A 19,995-nucleotide genomic window follows, 5' to 3' on the forward strand; every position below is an offset into this window, starting at 1 on the left:
GTTAATCACCTGGAAAGAGACGTTAATCACACACTCTCTCTCTCTCTCTCTCTTTCTTTCTCTAAGATAATTAAAGATTGTAAGTCCTCAGTAACTTGCATTACCCGAATCTTCAGGTATTTTTAATGCATTGTGTTGTTCATCGTTTTCGAGTAAATGTCAGAAGCGGGTGAACCAATTAGATGCTCGGGTAGCGGTGGGAGTAAGCAGTACTCTACGGAAAACAAATCTCCATTTCAGACTTCAAAAGATAACAGTAATTAACGATTAAATTAACCAGTGATATATGTGACCAACGATATCAGTTCGCTGCGGTAAAAGCAACCAACGATATAACTAACCAAGGATTAGAGTCGCAATAAAAATAACCAACGGTAAATGTTACCAGTGCAACACGTCTGTGTCTCTTTTCACTAACTTTGTTACGGTGCCATAAATATTTAGTGATCTGGAACTGCTTCGTTAACCTTAATTGGCTGTTTTATGTCCACGGTTGAGTTTTTTATGGTTTATTATGCGAGCTCAGAATTGTTTTTAAATATGTGGATTTTGGAAGGCTATCATTTATGCATTACCACATAGTGATGCACAGGCGAATGTGTATATGCATGAGCACACACACACACATATTCACACACACATGGCGCCTAGTGGCTGAGTGGACAGCGCTCTGGAGGCATAGATTTAGCGACCCGGGATCGATCCCGGGCTAAGGCGCAAACATATGGGCAAAGTTTCTTTCACCCTGATGTCCCTGTTACCTAGCAGTAAATGTAGTAAATAGGTACCTGGGAGTTAGACACCTGCTACGGGCTGCTTCCTGGGGGGGGGGGGGTAAAAAATACTAGTTAGTAACAGTTGAGAGGCGGGCCGAAAGAGCAGAACTCAACCCCCGCAAGCACAGATAGGTAAATACACACACACACACACTCAAGGGGTCTGGTAGCTGAGTGGACAACGCGTGGGACTCGTAATCCTGTGGCCCGGGTTCGATTCCCGGCGCCTGCAAAGACAAATGGGCAGAGTTTCTTTCACCCTGATGCCCCCTGTTATCTAGCAGTAAATAGGTACCTGGGAGTTTGACAGCTGTTACGGGCTGCTTCCTGTGTGTGTGGGGGGGGGGGGGGTAAAAAAAATAGTAGTTAGTAACAGTTGATTGATTGTCAGTTGAGAGGCGGGCTGAAAGAGCAGAGCTCAAACCCCGCAACCACAACTAGGTGAACACACACACATACACAGACCTGTCTCCTGCAACCCATATCAAGAGGATAACATCAGCGGCATATGCCAGGCTGGCCAACATAAGAACGTCATTCAGAAACTTGTGTAAGGAATCATTCAGAACTTTGTATACCACATATGTTAGGCCAATCCTGGAGTATGCAGCCTCAGCATGGAGTCCATATCTAGTCAAGGATAAGACCAAACTGGAAAAGGTTCAAAGGTTTGCCACCAGACTAGTACCCGAGCTGAGAGGTGAGAGACTACGGGAATTAAACCTCACTTCGCTGGAAGACAGAAGTTAGGGGGGACATGATCACCACATTCAAGATTCTCAAGGGGAATTGATAGGGTAGATAAAGACAGGCTATTTAACACAAGGGACACACGCACTAGGGGACACAGGTGGAAACTGAGCGCCCAAATGAGCCACAGAGATATTAGAAAGAACTTTTTAGTGTCAGAGTGGTAGACAAATGGAATGCATTAGGAAGTGATGTGGTAGAGGCTGACTCCATACACAGTTTCAAGTGTAGATACGATAGAGCCCAATAGGCTCAGGAATCTATGCACCTGTTGATTGACGGTTGAGAGGCGGGACCAAAGAGCCAGAGCTCAACCCCCACAAACACAACTGTGTGAGTACTGGTGTCTGTCACTAAGATAGGATCGGATATAGTCCAGGGCAAGGCCTCGGATTCCATAATGATGGAGTTTAAGTAAGAGGTAGTTGACTTCATCAAATACTTTGGAAGCATCAATAAAGAAAGTAAGAACCCAGCTTCCTTGTGAACTACAGAACTGTACATTTTCCGCCACATGGAAACTACATAACAACGTTCATTGACCAGCTTTATGTGAAATTGTCAGTGATGTTTAGTTCACCAATTAGAAAGTGAGAATATAGTCAAATAATTGTTTCACTAGTGTTGTGTGTTTAAAGCAATGGCTCTCTTGTTTACAGAGGACTTAGAGGATCGGAAGGTATTCGGAATAGGACCAATTACAGATGTGTTTATTACAAATGATGACTGACAATGTGAGAGAAAGCTTATAGGACACATATATAGGTATACAGTTTCAGCATTCGATGTTTAATAATTATACAAGTTTCACAACCCATACAGGAGTTAAAATGTGAAGGTATTTAACAGGAGTAATAAAGATGTAAACAGGTCTTTCAAACAGTTTTAATTAGGTAACTTTCAATCTCATCTATCCTGTATATATTGATTATCATACAGTTTCGGCGTTCCTGGTATCTTTTATGCAACGTGACTTTGCTCTGTATACAAATGCGTAGACGCTTCACTCTTAAATTTGCATGTGACCAAGGTACGAGATGACTTCATATTATGTAAACTGCTTACATGAAAACAGTAATGAAAATGTCAGTATTTATATTATGTTGGACGTTTGTTTACGTCAAACATCACGGTCTTTTACTTCAACAGGATAAAATTCGTTTGTTGCGCTGTTTCAGGAATGTCTCCCGATTAACTTTAAATGAAAGGAGCAAGTGGCTTCCAGGACACTTCACTTCACTTCCGTCACCTCTTCTATAATGGTAAGCAGCAGGATGTTAGCTTGTAATACAGGCTGTTGTTTGTTCTTCTTATACTTGAGAGGAGCCCGAAGTGATCAACGACGGTGACAACCATGGAACATCTTCGATGCAGGAACAACCATGGACATCTTCAAGGGGAAACTAGATTGTTTCCTTCAAGGAGTGCCGGACCAACCGGGCTGTGGTGGGTATGTGGGCCTGCGGGTCGCTCCAAGCAACAGCCTGGTGGACCAAACTCTCACAAGTCAAGACTGGCCTCGGGCCGGGCTTGGGGAGTAGAAGTACTCCCAGAACCCCATCAACCAGGACACTTAAGTTTAAAATCTACAGGCAACCGTTCTATAAAGACTTAACGGAAAATTACATAGTGACTTAACTCTGTCGCTAGACAGTTTTTGTTTGCAAGCAATTGATGCAGGAAACAAATGCAAAATTCTCAAGGAATTCAGCATCTGTAGCCAGCTGGTCTCCTTTTTCGACCTTTAATACACAGTTTCCCCACTTTCGTTACATAGTTACACTTCTTCCGTTAAACAGTAACACCACTTGTGTTAGATATACCACTTGCATCACAGCTAAACCACTTGTGCTACATAGTTACACCACTTATGCTTCATACAGCTACACTTTTGCGTCAAATAGTTGCCAACCTCATGGCACACAGACACAACATTTTCGTCAAACATTTAAACATCTTGTGTCACACATTTACAAATCTTGCATCACATAATTACTCCATTTGAGTTACACCTCTTGCTTCATATATTTGCACTGCTTGCTTCACACGGTTACGCCGCTTGAGTCACTTTCCAGGATGAAATCTCATTATGGACTCGGATGGAATCTCACCGCGGATACTAAAGAAAGGAATAGAAGCACTGTGCATGCCATTATCCATGGTGTAAAATCACTGGTAACAGGTGACCTGCTAAAAATTGGGAAGACGGCCAATATAGTCCCGGTATACAAGGAGGGTGATAGACAGGAGGCACTGAACTACAGGCCAGTGTCCCTAACTTGCATACCATTTAAGTTGACGAAGAAGATTGTACGAAAAAAGCTAGTGGAAGTAAAAGCTTCAGGAGCGAAAGAGCACAACCTCATCATGGGATCAGAGATGGCAAGTCCTGCCTCACAGGTTTAGTTGAATTCTACGACCAGGCAACAAAAATCAGGCAAGAAAGAGACGGGTGGGCAGTCTGCATATTTTGGATTGCAAGAAAGCCTTTGACACATTACCACATAAGAGACAAGTGCACAAGCTGGAGATGAAGGCAGGAGTGAAAGGGAAGGTACTTCCTTGGATAAGGAAATATATATATATATATATATATATATTTTTGTGCTTTATTATGCATTTGATGGTTACAAGATATACATGGGTTGATACAAAAATAATAATGCAAAAAGCACATATATATATATATATATATATATATATATATATATATATATATATATATATATATATATATATATATATATATATATATATATATATATATATATATATATATATATATATAACTGAAGAATATATTACAGTATGCTATACACTAAACATACTGGTATAAATTACTTGGGAATGAACCATGGAGGTTCGAAACGTTGTGCGATTTTGTAATATATATATATATATATATAATCCCACCAGTGGGACTCGAACCCAGAAAGCACAACTACCTTCCAGTAGCTGGCATAAACTAGTATGCTTTAACCCACTACGCCATCAGACCTTACAAAAGAAGTAGATAGTTCGAGATATATATCTCAAACATCTCTACCTCCCGAAGGCACCAGATGAGTGAGGGGTCAGTCTGCATTTTTCGTCAAGCCACTGTCAATGTGAGAGAACTCGTGTCCAGCTTATAAGCCTATACTTGCATAAACCACAAGTGAAGATAAACAATCTTTGGACAACACCCACCAGTGGGACTCGAACCCAGAAAGCACAACTACCTTCCAGTAGCTGGCATAACTAGTATGCTTTAACCCACTACGCCATCAGACCTTACAAAAGAAGTAGATAGTTCGAGATATATATCTCAAACATCTCTACCTCCCGAAGGCACCAGATGAGTGAGGGGTCAGTCTGCATTTTTCGTCAAGCCACTGTCAATGTGAGAGAACTCGTGTCCAGCTTATAAGCCTATACTTGCATAAACCACAAGTGAAGATAAACAATCTTTGGACAACACCCACCAGTGGGACTCGAACCCAGAAAGCACAACTACCTTCCAGTAGCTGGCATAACTAGTATACTAGTTATGCCAGCTACTGGAAGGTAGTTGTGCTTTCTGGGTTCGAGTCCCACTGGTGGGTGTTGTCCAAAGATTGTTTATCTTCACTTGTGGTTTATGCAAGTATAGGCTTATAAGCTGGACACGAGTTCTCTCACATTGACAGTGGCTTGACGAAAAATGCAGACTGACCCCTCACTCATCTGGTGCCTTCGGGAGGTAGAGATGTTTGAGATATATATCTCGAACTATCTACTTCTTTTGTAAGGTCTGATGGCGTAGTGGGTTAAAGCATACTAGTTATGCCAGCTACTGGAAGGTAGTTGTGCTTTCTGGGTTCGAGTCCCACTGGTGGGTGTTGTCCAAAGATTGTTTATCTTCACTTGTGGTTTATGCAAGTATAGGCTTATAAGCTGGACACGAGTTCTCTCACATTGACAGTGGCTTGACGAAAAATGCAGACTGACCCCTCACTCATCTGGTGCCTTCGGGAGGTAGAGATGTTTGAGATATATATCTCGAACTATCTACTTCTTTTGTAAGGTCTGATGGCGTAGTGGGTTAAAGCATACTAGTTATGCCAGCTACTGGAAGGTAGTTGTGCTTTCTGGGTTCGAGTCCCACTGGTGGGTGTTGTCCAAAGATTGTTTATCTTCACTTGTGGTTTATGCAAGTATAGGCTTATATATATATATATATATATATATATATATATATATATATATAGATAGATAGATATCAGAGTATACTGGCAGCAAGTTAGATTTGGTTTTATGCATATCTCATTGAATATGACAGCATATTCCGTATTTACTATTTTCTGATTTAGGCCTCTATCCCTCTTACTAGTGCTCTTGCATCAGGGTTCAGCTGGAAGAGGAGTTCACCAAAATTTATGTTCGTTTTCAAGGTGAAGTAAAATAAATGAATAACTGAACAATGTATTACACTTATTTATAAAATCGCACGACGTTTCGAACCTACATGGTTCATTCTAAAGTGATGTTACAGTACAGATCATTATATTTTAAACTAATAGCGGGGTCAGGTGAATACAAATGGAACAAACAATGGGGGGTCAGGTGTAAACAAAGGGTAGACATGAAGGAGAAAAGAAGCTAAGAAGAGAAGGTTAAATAGGGGTACATACAAAGATTAATCAAGTGTAGTGAGCGCTGTTTGTCGATCAGTGTCTTCTATGTTGGTATCTTGACGTTCTGGTCTTGTTCTTACTCTCATTGTGGGCAGAGTGAATAGTTCCGTAATATGAGTATTTGTGGTAGGTTGTTCTACTTTTATGTGGATTGCTTCAAGAATTTGTAATATTCTTACACCTTGGGTTTTGTCTATTATACAAGTGTTTTTATTTAACATTTCTCTTGTTAGGGTGATGTCATGGGCTTGTCTCATGTGATTTCTGGGGTCACCGGATTGAAGATGACATGTCAAACGCCTCGTCAGCTTGGCCGACGTCATACCTATGTACTTAGATTGAAGGTTACATCCTTCGTGGGGGCAAGTGTACATGTATACAACGTTTGACTGCTGTAAAAGGTTCTGTTTTTGGCTTATCGGGCTGTTTTTGATAAGGAGGTCGGTAGTCTTCTTTGTTTTGTAGAATATGACCAGGTCTATGTTTTAGTTAGGAGTAATGCTTTTTACTCCTTTACGGATTATTTCTTTCATTACTCTCTCTTCTTGTTTATGTTCACTGTGCGTGGTTGATTTGTAATAAAATTTTATTGGAGGTATTGTGGTTTCTGTTCTAGGTTCAGGATTATACCATCGGTCCAGGTGTCTTCTTATAGCAGCGTTTATTCCCGTGTCGCTATATCCGTTGTTCACCAATACCTGAGTTATTCTTTCAAACTCTCTACTCACGTTGCCCCATTCGGAGCAGTGGGTAAGCGCTCGACGAATATACGTATCAAGAACACTGCCTTTGTATCTTTGGGGGGCACTCACTTCTACCGTTCAGGCATAATCCTATGTTGGTAGGCTTAGCATATACGCTGGTGTTTAAAAGAGGTTCCTGTTTTTGGTATTAGTACATCCAAGAATGGCTGCCTGTTATTTTCACTATTTTCATGTTTAAACCGGAGTACTGACACTCTCTCTAGAGGACTTTTAGATCAATTAGCTCGTCTCAGTCTTTTACTATGACGAATATGTCATCCTACATAACGGCAATATACAGTTGGTTTTTGTCTGCTACTGAAGACTCTGTCTTCGATGGTTTCCCATATCAAAATTAACAAATAACTCTCCTAAAGGGGAGCCCATTGCTACTCCGTCTTTTTGTAGTTACATGTCCCCTTGCGGACTGATGAAAGGAGCTTTTATAGTACATGCCTCGAGAAGACTCTTCAAGTGTGGCTCGGGTATGTCTAATTTGGGGGTCCTCTCGTCTCTGTATACTCTGTGCAGTATCATTTCTATGGTGGTATCGACTGGGACGTTGGTAAATAGGGATTCGACGTGCAGGGAAACAATGATTCCATCAGGCTGTGCAGTTTTGATTAATTCTAAGAAATCTGCTGAAGATTGTAGACTATAGTTGCTTGGAGTGTATGGAGTTTAGGAGTTCGTTACGTCTTTTTGCCAGGTGCTAGGTTAGGGTTGGTATTTGGCTGATTATTATTATATATATATATATATATATATATATATATATATATATATATATATATATATATATATATATATATATATATATATATGTCTATATATATATATATATATATATATATATATATATATATATATATATATATATATATATTTGCTATATATATATATATATTTGCCTTAAGAATAATTTTTTCTGACTCATACTGACTGTTACTTCTCTTTTGTGTTTGTGACGTTCAGTGGACAGGTGTGACAGCGGTGGTGGTGGTGGTCTTGACGGCCACAAGCTCCTGGACACCATGTCAAGGGCTCAGGAGACACAGAAGATGCATCTGCTGGCTGGGATGACAGTGCTGTGAATGAAATGAATAGGAATAAAGAGGAGTATGATATATATGCTGAAGATGGTAATGGAAATCACGAAGAGTGGCGGGATGAATTGGGAAGAAGAGTCAACAGTGTGCTAGATCCATACAGTCCACCAAATGACATTCCTGAGCTTCCAGACACTCCTAGTTATAGTCTACCAAGCAATCCTCAATCATTTGCACTTCTCACTAATGAAAAACAATTTTTCCCAAGTTTTACAAATACGTATATGACCTTATTAACGAAACCCGAGCTTTCCTCCAGAACTAAACGTTCTTTAAACAAATTGAAAGGTGAAGATTTAATACCATCTAGGGTAAAATCAAAAAGAGATATATCTAGTCAAACGGGTGAACCAGACAAATACATGTCTGTATCAGGGACACTGAACAACAATGGTAGTCCAGCCCCTTCCAGTGATTTACATATGCAATTGAAATCATTAAATAAATTAGGAGATCAATCCATGTATAAATATGTTTTACCGATTATAGGAGTATCTGGGACTACAACAATTACAAATCCATCATATCCAGGTAGACCACCTACAGACATGATAATGAGTCCTTCATCAGGATCACCTACACTTCGCTTAAATGGACAACTTTCTCTTCCAAGTAATACTGGCAAATATATGATACCAGTTGATGCAAATTTGCTTCAGAACATTCTAAGACTTAGTATGCCAAGTATTGAAGGGACTTACACCTCTCTCGGTGGTGGCCATCATATTTCAACCATTCTAAAGCCTAATATATCAAGTACACTGGGTATAAATATGCCAAATATGCCTATTATCAGGATCTCCCGTGCTTTACACCACAGATAAACCTTTCTGCCAAGTGGCACAGATACTTCTATGGCACCTCTAGAGCCAAAGGAACTTCCAATCATATCTAAACCCAGTTTACAAATTACGGAAGGTGCTCTTCGTCCGTTAATAGGGACACCTACGATTTCAATAATTGAGAACCCTTCTTTTACAGCTGGCCCTGGTACTTACATGCCAAAGATGCCATCATCAGGATCACCTACACTTGGCATAAGTGAACAACTTTCTTTTCCAAGTTATACTGATACATATATGGTACCATATGATGCAAATTTGCTTCAGAACATTCTAGGACCTAGAGTACCAAGTACTGAAGGGGCCACTTCCCCTCTCGTTGGTAGCCATCAAATTTCAACCATTCTAAAACCCATTCTATCAAGTACACTGGGAATAAATTTGCCAAAGGTGCCTTTATCAGGATCACCTTCACTTGGCATCAATGAAAAACTTTCTCTTCCAAGTTATACTGATACACATATAGAACCATTTGAATGCAAATTTGCTTCAGAACATTCTAGGACCTAGAGTACCCAGTACTGAAGGGAGCACTTCCCCTCTCGTTGGTGGCCATCAAATTTCAACCATTCTAAAGCCCAATTTATCAAATACCCTGGATATAAATTTGCTTCAGAACCTTCTAGGACCAAGTGTACCAAGTGGTGAAGGGACTACTACCCCTCTCGTTGGTGCCTTCAAATTTCACCCATTCTAAAGCCCAATCCATTAAGTACAGCAAAGTTGCTAGGATCCCCGGCAATATACACCGCTGATAAACTTTCTCTGCCAAGTGGCACAGATACATTTATGGCCCCTCAAAAGACAAGTGAACTTCTAATCATATCTAAACCAAATTTACAACGTACAGAGGGTGCATTTCGTCCTCTAATTGTCGCACCTGTGGTTTCAACCATTGAAAACCATTCTCTTCCATTTGGACTTGGTATTTATATGCCAAAGATGCCCTTATCAGGATCACCTTCACTTGGCATCAATGAAAAACTTTCTCTTCCAAGTTATACTAATTCATATACGGTACCATTTGATGCAATTTGCTTCAGAACAATGTAGGATCTAGTGTGTCAAGTACTGAAGGGACTTACACCCCTCTCGTTGGTGGCAATCATATTTCAACTATTATGAAGTCTAATATATCAAGTACACCAGGTATAAATATGCCAAATATGCTTTTATCAGGATCTCCCGCGCTTCACACCACAGATAAACCTTCTTTGCCAAGTGGCACAGATACTTCTATGGCACCTCTCCAGGCAAGTGAACTTCCAATTAATTCTAAACAAAGTTTACAAATTTCGGAAGGTGCTTCTCGTCTTTAATAGGGACACCTATGATTTTAACCATCGAAAACCCTTCTCTTTCAGCTGGACCTCTTACATATATGCCAAAGATGCCTTCATCGGGATCACCTTCACTTGGCATAAAATCAAAAACTTTCTCTTCCAAGTTATACTGATACAGATATGGTACCATATGATGCAAATTTGCTTCAGAACATCTTAGAATCTAAAGTACTAAGTACTGAAGGAACTTGAACCCCTCTCGTTGGTGGCCATCATATTTCAACAATTATAAAGCCCAATATATCATCTACACTGGGTATAAATTTGATAAAGATGCCTTTGTCAGGATCCTCGCCAATGCACACTGATCCTCCAGGGTATAATAATATTACAAAGCAAAAGATGTATGTAATTTATAAATTTCAGTCTTTTATGTTTGTATAATCCTTTATGTAAAATATTCAAAGCATTATTATAATAAAAATATGTCATTTATAAACTTTAGTTACTTTTGTTTGTATAACCCTTTAACAATTTAAAGGCAGTATTAAAAAATACGTATTCCTCACCAAAAGAAACACCAGTGAATTCAACCAATCGGATTACTTATCTCTTAGTAAAAATAAGTACTCACAGAAACAAATACACACACACACACACACACATCCTCACATCCCTGGAAAACAGAAGAGTAAGAGGAGACATGATAACCACCTACAAAATAGGTTAAAATTTATCAGTGCGTCTTGTGGGACGCCCGCTGATTTAACGAGCCTGGGGCCAGATTCACGAAAGCACTTACGCAAGCACTTAAAACGTGTACATCTTTCCTCAATCTTTGACGGCTTTGGTTACATTTATTAAGCAGTTTACAAGCATGAAAACTTCCCATTCAACTGTTGTTATTGTTATAAACAGCCTCCTGGTGCTTCGGAACTCATTAACTGTTTAATAATTGTAAACAAAGCCGCCAAAGATTGAGACAAGATATACAGGTTCGTAAGTGTTTGCGTAAGCGCTTTCGTGAATCTGGCCCCTGGCCTGAGAACGGGTTGCTCTCTCTTAGCCTCGGCTCCAGAATGGTCTAAAAAAGACAGAAATGTCGTCAAATTTTGAGGCACCCCATTTCTTTAACCTAATTTGTTATTGTCACTTTGACAAAAAGGAACAGGACAAAAATAATTGTCTAATATAAAGTAACACTTTATTTGTATAATCCAAAACTCCAATATTCTTAGGGTGATGTTCAGGTACATGTTGTAGTTATCAGGAAAGAGTATAACTAATTTTTGAGACTTATAATGACTCCACAGTTCTAGTAGACATAGTTACAATGTAGTAAAAATGACTAAGCCTCTGAGTCTTAGAAAGTTTTCCAACTGTTAAATTATACAAAGCAAATGCATTAGTACAATTTGTAGAACATTTTAAAGAACAATTATGAACTAATCCCCATTCAAGGTGGTCTGGCCACTGTGTCTCCAAAAAGCTGTCATCAAAAATGAGTTATAGAATCGTTAGTCTCATGCTTATTATTTGTGTTGCTCAAGTCATTAACATTAGATTTGGATTGGCTGATCTTTAATAGTTAAACTCTAGGGATTTCGAGTGGTGAAGGCCAGAGGGGTGGAAGCCTGTCAGAGGAATTTGTTTACATGGATGTACATCTAGTTTGGGAATGGCCTTAGGCAAGATAGTAGTGTATTAGTCTCAATTCAGGAAGGAAATAATTGGAATATATAATGGAGAAGCATACCAGAACATCTGAACTAATAAAGTAGGGACTCGTTATGTTATACATTTCATTTATTGGTAATAACCTTTACTCAATTGGTAGAGATTCTAATGAATAGGATGTGTTCAAGACTAATTCTGTGTTGAATAAACCCACTTATGTTTTTGATCTAATAAGTACAATCCTTCTGTCATTACTACATTTGAATATTTTAATTCTGTATATATGTATGCCTTGTTGGTTATAGAAATACTTAATCTCACTTGTATCTTTACCTGATTCTATTATCATTTACCCTCTAGGCAAATGAGATAACTAAGGTAAGATGGCTGAAATCAAAATCGTCTAAAGAAATTTACTAGCGATTTACGAAACCCCTAGACTAACAGTTCCTAGGACGGAAATATATAATACGTGCAGTATTCTGAATGTGTCCCACGTGAGTGATGTCATACTGCTTGTGGGAGATCTAAATATTCGCTCGTGAGTTTTAAGCAACAGGCATGGAGTCAATATATAGTAAAAAAAAGGAAATATCATATATATTATTCCTGGTTTGTTACAAGTGTTGTTGTGGATATAGTACTAAGACTTATAAGGTGTGTACTGACAATATGCTTTTTGTAGAATTGGCTAGTACATCAGTTAAAGACGCAGCAGTAAGACTTGTAAGGTGTGTACTAACACTATACTTCTCGTGAACTTGGCTACAGATGATGTTGTTGACGAAGAAAAGAAGACTTGTGAGGTGTGTATTTACACCACACTTCTTGTTGGCTTAGAAGAGTTGACGTGGCTAGCAAAATTTGTATGGTGGGTACGACAACTCCAGTCATGTGGACGTGCCTGATAAACGACTGCACGGTTCATTCACACAGGGTCATTATCCTCCAGGTCCTGAGTTTGAAATTTGAATATAATTTAAATATATCTTCTTTTCAATATATAAGAGGTAACATAAAACTATTTCTTATATGATATAATTTGGTTTAGAACATTTAAAAAAAATAATAATTTATTCGTTAATTCTACTAATAATATTTGCATATATATATAATATATATTATATATATATATATATATATATATATATATATATATATATATATTATATATATATATATATATATATATTAAGAGAGTACCACCTCTAGCTGGAAGAAGGGGGACCCATAGCCTCGGAGGAAACCACGCATAACGCATTAGAGGGAATGTTTAGATCCCCTCCAATACAGTTTCTGTGTGCTTTTCTCCTACCACCCCCTTCCTTTTTTATTTTATATATATATATATATATATATATATATATATATATATATATATATATATATATATATATATATATATATATATATATATATATATATATATATATATATATATATATATATATATATATATATATATATATAAAATCAAGATGGGTGCAAGGAGATGACGGATCGACTCTGTGTCCAGGCCTCTGCCATACCTCCTCCCAGGTCTACCCCCTCCCCTCCAACACACACTCATTAACTCCTCTCACTCTACACCCACCCGATCTCTCCCAGACACATGCTCTAATAAACACCACAACACACAATTCCACTTTCGCCACACCACTGTAACCATTTTCACTAAACACATTCTTCAGTCCTTCACACGCCCTTCCAGTTTCTTCCTATATACACCCTCTTCATCTTCCCAACACACACCTTTCCCGTCTCCACTCCACATGCACTTGCCCTGTCTTTCCACACTCATCCATCCTGTCTCGCAGACAAAACATCCTTTCCTCTCCCCCTACTCACATCCTGTCTGCCTCCACCACATATACACTCCTTGTCTCCAGCCACATACACTTGCCCAAAATCGGCTCCTTTTCCACACTCTCACACCCTCCTTACACCTTCCCTTTCTAGCCACATCACTATAACCTTTTCATAACACACTGGCTTAATCACTGATAACATTTATTCATTCTACACATCTCCACTTACACCCTCTCAATCTCAACCCATACATACTCACCTCATATCCATTATGACTGTAACCCTTTTCATTACACTATCCACATCTCTGTAACCAAAAGGTTGTGCTGTAAATGCAAATCTGTCATCTGAATATGCGTTTTCCATTACAGAATCTAGATTCACTAATATTTAAACGAATGCTGAAATTTACTGATATTTCTTGCCCATTTCATATTCCCTGATTTTTGCAGAGTGTATGTGAAGGCCAATTCAGCCTCAAAAGTGGTATAGAGGACCAACAACGACCATCCTATGAGATTATATATACAGTAAAAAAGTTTTATCATTTCAAACAGCGTGAGACTAGCCCAAAGTGTCTGGCTTCCAACCTTAGACAAACAACCAAACAGATGATTGATTGATAAAGTGTAAGCCACCAAAGAGGTGGCACAGGGATATTTCTTTTTTTAGTAAATGTATACTGTGATCTGAGGTCGCAGTTAATCATCAGGCTACTGTCGCGGGGAAGGATACTGCGTGACAGTATTAATGTCCAGCTGCTGGACACCATTTTTGCCCGGAAGAGTAGCAGTATTGAAGGCTTCAGGGTGGTTACTGCAAGATTCAGGGACTCTTAAAGCTCTTCTAAGGACGTTGGCTGCTTTACATTCCAGGAGATAGTCAAGTAGTGTCATTTCTGTGATTGTTTGGCAGAAAATGCATTCCCTCTGTCTGGGTTCAACATTCCCCCAGTTGCATCTGTAACCTAGACGTAGTCTATATAACCGAACTGATGTTTCACTATGCATTCCTTTTGGGATATTTAACCTCTCTAACTTGATGGCCTGAAGATATCATATTGCAGAGGTCTGTCATGGGGGCGTGTGTCAAAAACTTTTGTCATACCTGTGTCTCAGAGGCCTGTTAAGAATTTAGTAGTGGTGGACCTTTAAATGTTGTTTAGGGGAATAGATGATTATACTTGAGTCTAGGGCATATCAAGGAGTAAGATAAACAGCCTAGTACAGACACAAATTTATATGTATAAAACACGATATTACACATATGAAATGTTGCTCCTTACAACTAAAGGTCATTATGACGTGATATAACCCCCCCCCCTTAATACTCTATGCTTTACATTTGCAATCAAACCCTTTATTGACTTTATTTACCATATTCCCCATGTATGCTTTTAGATTGAGTCAATTTTTCCCTCACATAGTTAGGGTATTTCAATTCACATTATTCCTGACAATCTCCAGCTTTGAAGGTACTACTTTGCTGGGTGGAGTATTACTGGTAACTCGCCGCCTCACTGAAATCAGCTGTAGATATTTTCCTATCAAAAATTTTCCACTGTGTCCACCAACAATTTATACTTGAAACTAACCTCCACAGGAGGCAAGATTCGTAACACCCCTCCTAAGCTGTGGGGAAAAAATGAGACATTCATGAATGAATTTCACCTTTTGTTTCACATAAAATTAACACCTCAACCAGATTTCACAATAATTGTAAAGAAACAGTAAAAGATATATAATAAACAATAGATACATAATAATATATACACTCGAGAAATTCATGAATGAATTTCACCTTTTTTCACATAAAATTAACACCTCAACCAGATTTCACAATAATTGTAAAGAAACAGTAAAAGATATATAATAAACAATAGATACACAATAATATATACATCTCTGAGCAATAGTACAACCCTAAGTCACCCCAGGTTTTGGCAATCAAGAAAGTGCATCTGCTACTATATTTAATTTTCCTGGAATATGTTTGATGACCAGATTGTACTCTTGCAACAATAAAGACCACCTTAATATTCTCTGATTGGATTTCTTCATGCTAGCAATAAATGTTAAGGGGTTGTGGTCAGTAAACACTTCAACAGTATTGGCTGATAGATAAATGTCAAATTTTTACCAGCTAGTAATAATGACAAAGCCTCCTTCTCTACTGTGGAGTAATTCTGTTGACATTTGGTAAATTTTTTAGAATAGTAATGTATTGGATGATTAATACCCCTCATCATCTTCTTGCATTAGTACAAAACCAGCACCCCAATCCGAAGCATCTATATATAGTTTGAATGGCTTAGAGTAGTCAGGAGTAGAAAACACTGGACCAGATGATAACATTCCTTTTATTTTAGTAAATGCATCCTGACATTCCTGAGGCCATCTAAACTTTTTATTTTTACATAGCAAGTTAGTCAAAGGAGCTGCAATTGCTGCAATTTTTTTACAGAACTTCCTATAATAACCACACATTCCAAGATATATTTGTACCTCCTTCTTGCTAGTCAACACTGGATACTCTAATATATCATTTATTTTATTTTTGAGTGGTAAAACCTTCCCATTTCCCACTTCATATCCCAAGTAAGAAATACTAGCTCTAGCAAAAGTACATTTGTGTAAGTTTACAGTTAAATTAGCCTCCTTTAAGAATTTTAATAGTTTATCCAAGCATTTCATATGGTCCTCCCAATTAATGTGATAAATTACAATATCATCCAAGTAAGCTCTACATTGTGGTATGTCTTTAACACTAAGTTCATAAGACGCTGGAAAGTTGCTGGGGCATTTTTCAGCCCAAAAGGCATTACAGTGAATTCATACAACCCATCTGCAGCTATAAATGCATTCATCTCCCGAGCTCTTGGTGTTAAAGGAATTTACCAATATACTTTTGACAAATCTAGTTTGGTTACAAACTTGGCTTTACCAACACTGTCTATGGAATCATCTAATCTAGGTACTGTAAAGTTATCATCAACAGTCATTACATTTAGCTTACGGTAGTCAATGACCAACCTGTGAGTTCCATCCTTCTTTTCGACCAAAATACACGGACTACTCCAACTGCTGCTGCTAGGTCTCACCAATCCATGTTGAAGCATGTAGTCGACTTCTTTCCGGATGAGATTCAACTTGGTAGGGTTGACTCTATATGGGTGTTAGTTAGTTATTCTAGTTCAAGTTAGCTATTCTAGCTATCCCTCCAGTTAGCTATTCTAGCTATCCCTCCAGTTAGCTATTCTAGAGTGCCCCCCCCCAGAGGCCCTTCTGCAGCCTCTCCAATTCAACACCTTGTGACCTAGGTATTTGATTACCTAAGTATCACGAACACAAGGCATTGTAACTTGATCAGCTACTCGCGACTCTAGAGAACTCTAGAACAGTTCACTGCCACGAACATATAAGAGAACCGAAAGGAAAGAGATGAATAATGAAATAATTAGTGAGGGCTTGGGGTGAGGGAGGTAGGGAGGAGAGAGGAGTAGGTGGGAAGTTAGGAGGGTCGTCAGGTGAAAGGGAAGTGGGAGAGAGGCGAAGGGAGAGGAGAGGGAGTAGGAAGTGAGTAGGAGAGGTAGAGGTAGAAGGGTAGATAAGTAGAAATGTTGAAACCATCCATTCTCTCAGTACATACAAGACAGGGAATGGCACTTGTCTGTATCACAAAATTAACCAAAGTGTTCATAGACCAACTCTAACTATATACTCCTTAAATCAGTATCCTCAGAGGCGCTCTCGCCTCGACTCACAATGCTCTCGGGGACAAAGTTAAAGACAATATGAATACTAAATACATTAGGGGGCGTTACTTCCAATCCTTACATTCACAAACTAGCATAAACTTATGCAAATTCAAACAACTCGGACAAAACACATACTCAAACACAACCAAACTTACAAATACGCAAACAGTTCCCTTTATAAACACAAATTTTGCAAATACAAACTCACTCAAGCATTTATGCAACCTTGACTTTATAAACACAGACTTCCATATTCACCAACTTATATACAAACTTATACACTTTACAAAAACTTACTCAAATGCACAGTTTACTAACTTGCTCCAATTCTCTAATATTCTTGGTAATGCTTTGTTTAAGCATTCTTCCCTTACATAACCAAACAACCCTAACATAACCTAACCAACCCTAACATAACCCAACAACCTTAATCTTCCCTAACCAACCCCTAACCTAACCTTAATCCCATTTTTTTATTACTTGTACACTATCCATCCAACATGTTATGCACACCTCAGCCTAACACCCCTCACCCCGCCCCCACCTAACCTTTATATATATTTTCTCATACATTTTCAAATAATATAAAAGAATGTCTATTCGCGACATCTAGTTTTTAGATACTTTCTGAATACATTTAATAGGCTGGCTTCACATTCATCACCTTTATATTAGGTCGCCGATTTATTCAATAACGTATGTTAGAGTTTATGTTTTATATCCATTTTTGGCAGGACATTCATGTTGTCCAATCTGTTTCATATACATTTGTTATATTTTCAAGTGATATTTATTAAAGATAGATGTTTATGCATTTCAAGGAATAATTGCTAAGAATGGGTATTTAAGTTTTCAAGGATTTGTTATATATTTAGGTGTTTGTTCATATTAATGGTTATTTGCTAAAGATGGGGTATTTAAGCAATTCAAAGGATTTGTTATATATATATATATATATATATATATATATATATATATATATATATATATATATATATATATATATATATATATATATATATTAGTATATTTTGGTAGCAGTCTTTCATATAAATATATTTGTTGTTAAATATGACCGAAAAAGTAAGATTAATAATTTTAACACGAATTTTCTCAATATTTCTTATGTTTCTTTTTACTGTCGATGGTAATTAAAAAATCCATTCTCCAAAATTCATTTTTATTTCTAGTCTGACACGACGCTTGAACGCGTTTCGTAATAACTTATTACATTTTCAAAGACTTTAGTTTACACACACACACAACTGTAACCTAAAAACACTAAACGGAGTTTTACTTAATGCTAACATTGAACAGCTTGTTTTATATACTCGCATTTGGGTGAGGTGATATGTTGCAACAATTTTGGATGAGGTGAGCAAACTTTTGACCAATACAAGACAGAACACGGTGCAATGGGTATAAATTGGATAAATGAGAGTATATATAAATATATATATATATATCCTTGAAAACTTAAATACCCATTCTCAGCAATTATTCATATATATATATATATATATATATATATATATATATATATATATATATATATATATATATATGTGTGTGTGTGTGTGTGTGTGTGTGGTGTGTGTGTGTGTGTGTGTGTGTGTGTGTGTGTGTGTGTGTGTGTGTGTGTGTGTGTGTGTGTGTGTGTGTGTGTGTGTGCGTGTGTGTGTGTGCGTGTGTGTGTGTGTACTCACCTATATGTACTCACCTATATGTGCTTGCAGGATCGAGCATTGACTCTTGGATCCCGCCTTTCGAGCATCGGTTGTTTACAGCAATGACTCCTGTCCCATTTCCCTATCATACCTGGTTTTAAAATTATGAATAGTATTTGCTTCCACAACCTGTTCCTGAAGTGCATTCCATTTCCCCTACTCTCACGCTAAAAGAAAACTTCCTTACATCTCTGTGACTCATCTGAGTTTCAAGCTTCCATCCATGTCCTCTCGTTCTGTTACTATTCCGTGTGAACATTTCGTCTATGTCCACTCTGTCAATTCCTCTGAGTATCTTATACGTTCCTATCATGTCCCCCCTCTCCCTTCTTCTTTCTAGTGTCGTAAGGCACAGTTCCCTCAGGCGCTCTTCATACCCCATCCCTCGTAGCTCTGGGACGAGTCTCGTTGCAAACCTCTGAACCTTTTCCAGTTTCATTATATGCTTCTTCAGATGGGGACTCCATGATGAGGCGGCATACTCTAAGACTGGCCTTACGTAGGCAGTGTAAAGCGCCCTAAATGCCTCCTTACTTAGGTTTCTGAATGATGTTCTAACTTTTGCCAGTGTAGAGTACGCTGCTGTCGTTATCCTATTAATATGTGCCTCAGGAGATAGATTAGGTGTTACGTCCCACCCCAGGTCTCTTTCACGCGTCGTTACAGGTAGGCTGTTCCCCTTCATTGTGTACTGTCCCTTTGGTCTCCTATCTCCTAGTCCCATTTCCATAACTTTACATTTGCTCGTGTTGAATTCTAGTAGCCATTTCTCTGACCATCTCTGCAATCTGTTCAGGTCCTCTTGGAGGATCCTGCATCCTCATCTGTCACAACTCTTCTCATCAACTTTGCATCATCCGCAAACAT

At 38.3% G+C, this 19,995-nt stretch overlaps 2 long non-coding RNA genes across 2 annotated transcripts; one reads left to right on the forward strand and one right to left on the reverse strand.

Moving 5' to 3' along the window:
• The first annotated feature begins 657 nt into the window (after positions 1-657).
• Positions 658-10,662, forward strand: LOC138368987 (uncharacterized). The gene is made up of 3 exons (XR_011229694.1): positions 658-1,326; positions 2,705-2,788; positions 7,900-10,662. It is a non-coding gene; the product is annotated as an uncharacterized lncRNA (long non-coding RNA).
• Positions 10,663-11,348: 686 nt separating this feature from the next.
• On the reverse strand, positions 11,349-18,896 carry LOC138368988 (uncharacterized). Its single transcript, XR_011229695.1, has 2 exons — positions 16,677-18,896; positions 11,349-12,790 (listed from the first exon to the last, which is right to left on the reverse strand). It is a non-coding gene; the product is annotated as an uncharacterized lncRNA (long non-coding RNA).
• Between the last annotated feature and the right edge of the window lie 1,099 nt (positions 18,897-19,995).

This window comes from Procambarus clarkii, chromosome 26 (genome assembly GCF_040958095.1).
Source record: "Procambarus clarkii isolate CNS0578487 chromosome 26, FALCON_Pclarkii_2.0, whole genome shotgun sequence".
Lineage (NCBI taxonomy): Eukaryota > Metazoa > Arthropoda > Malacostraca > Decapoda > Cambaridae > Procambarus > Procambarus clarkii.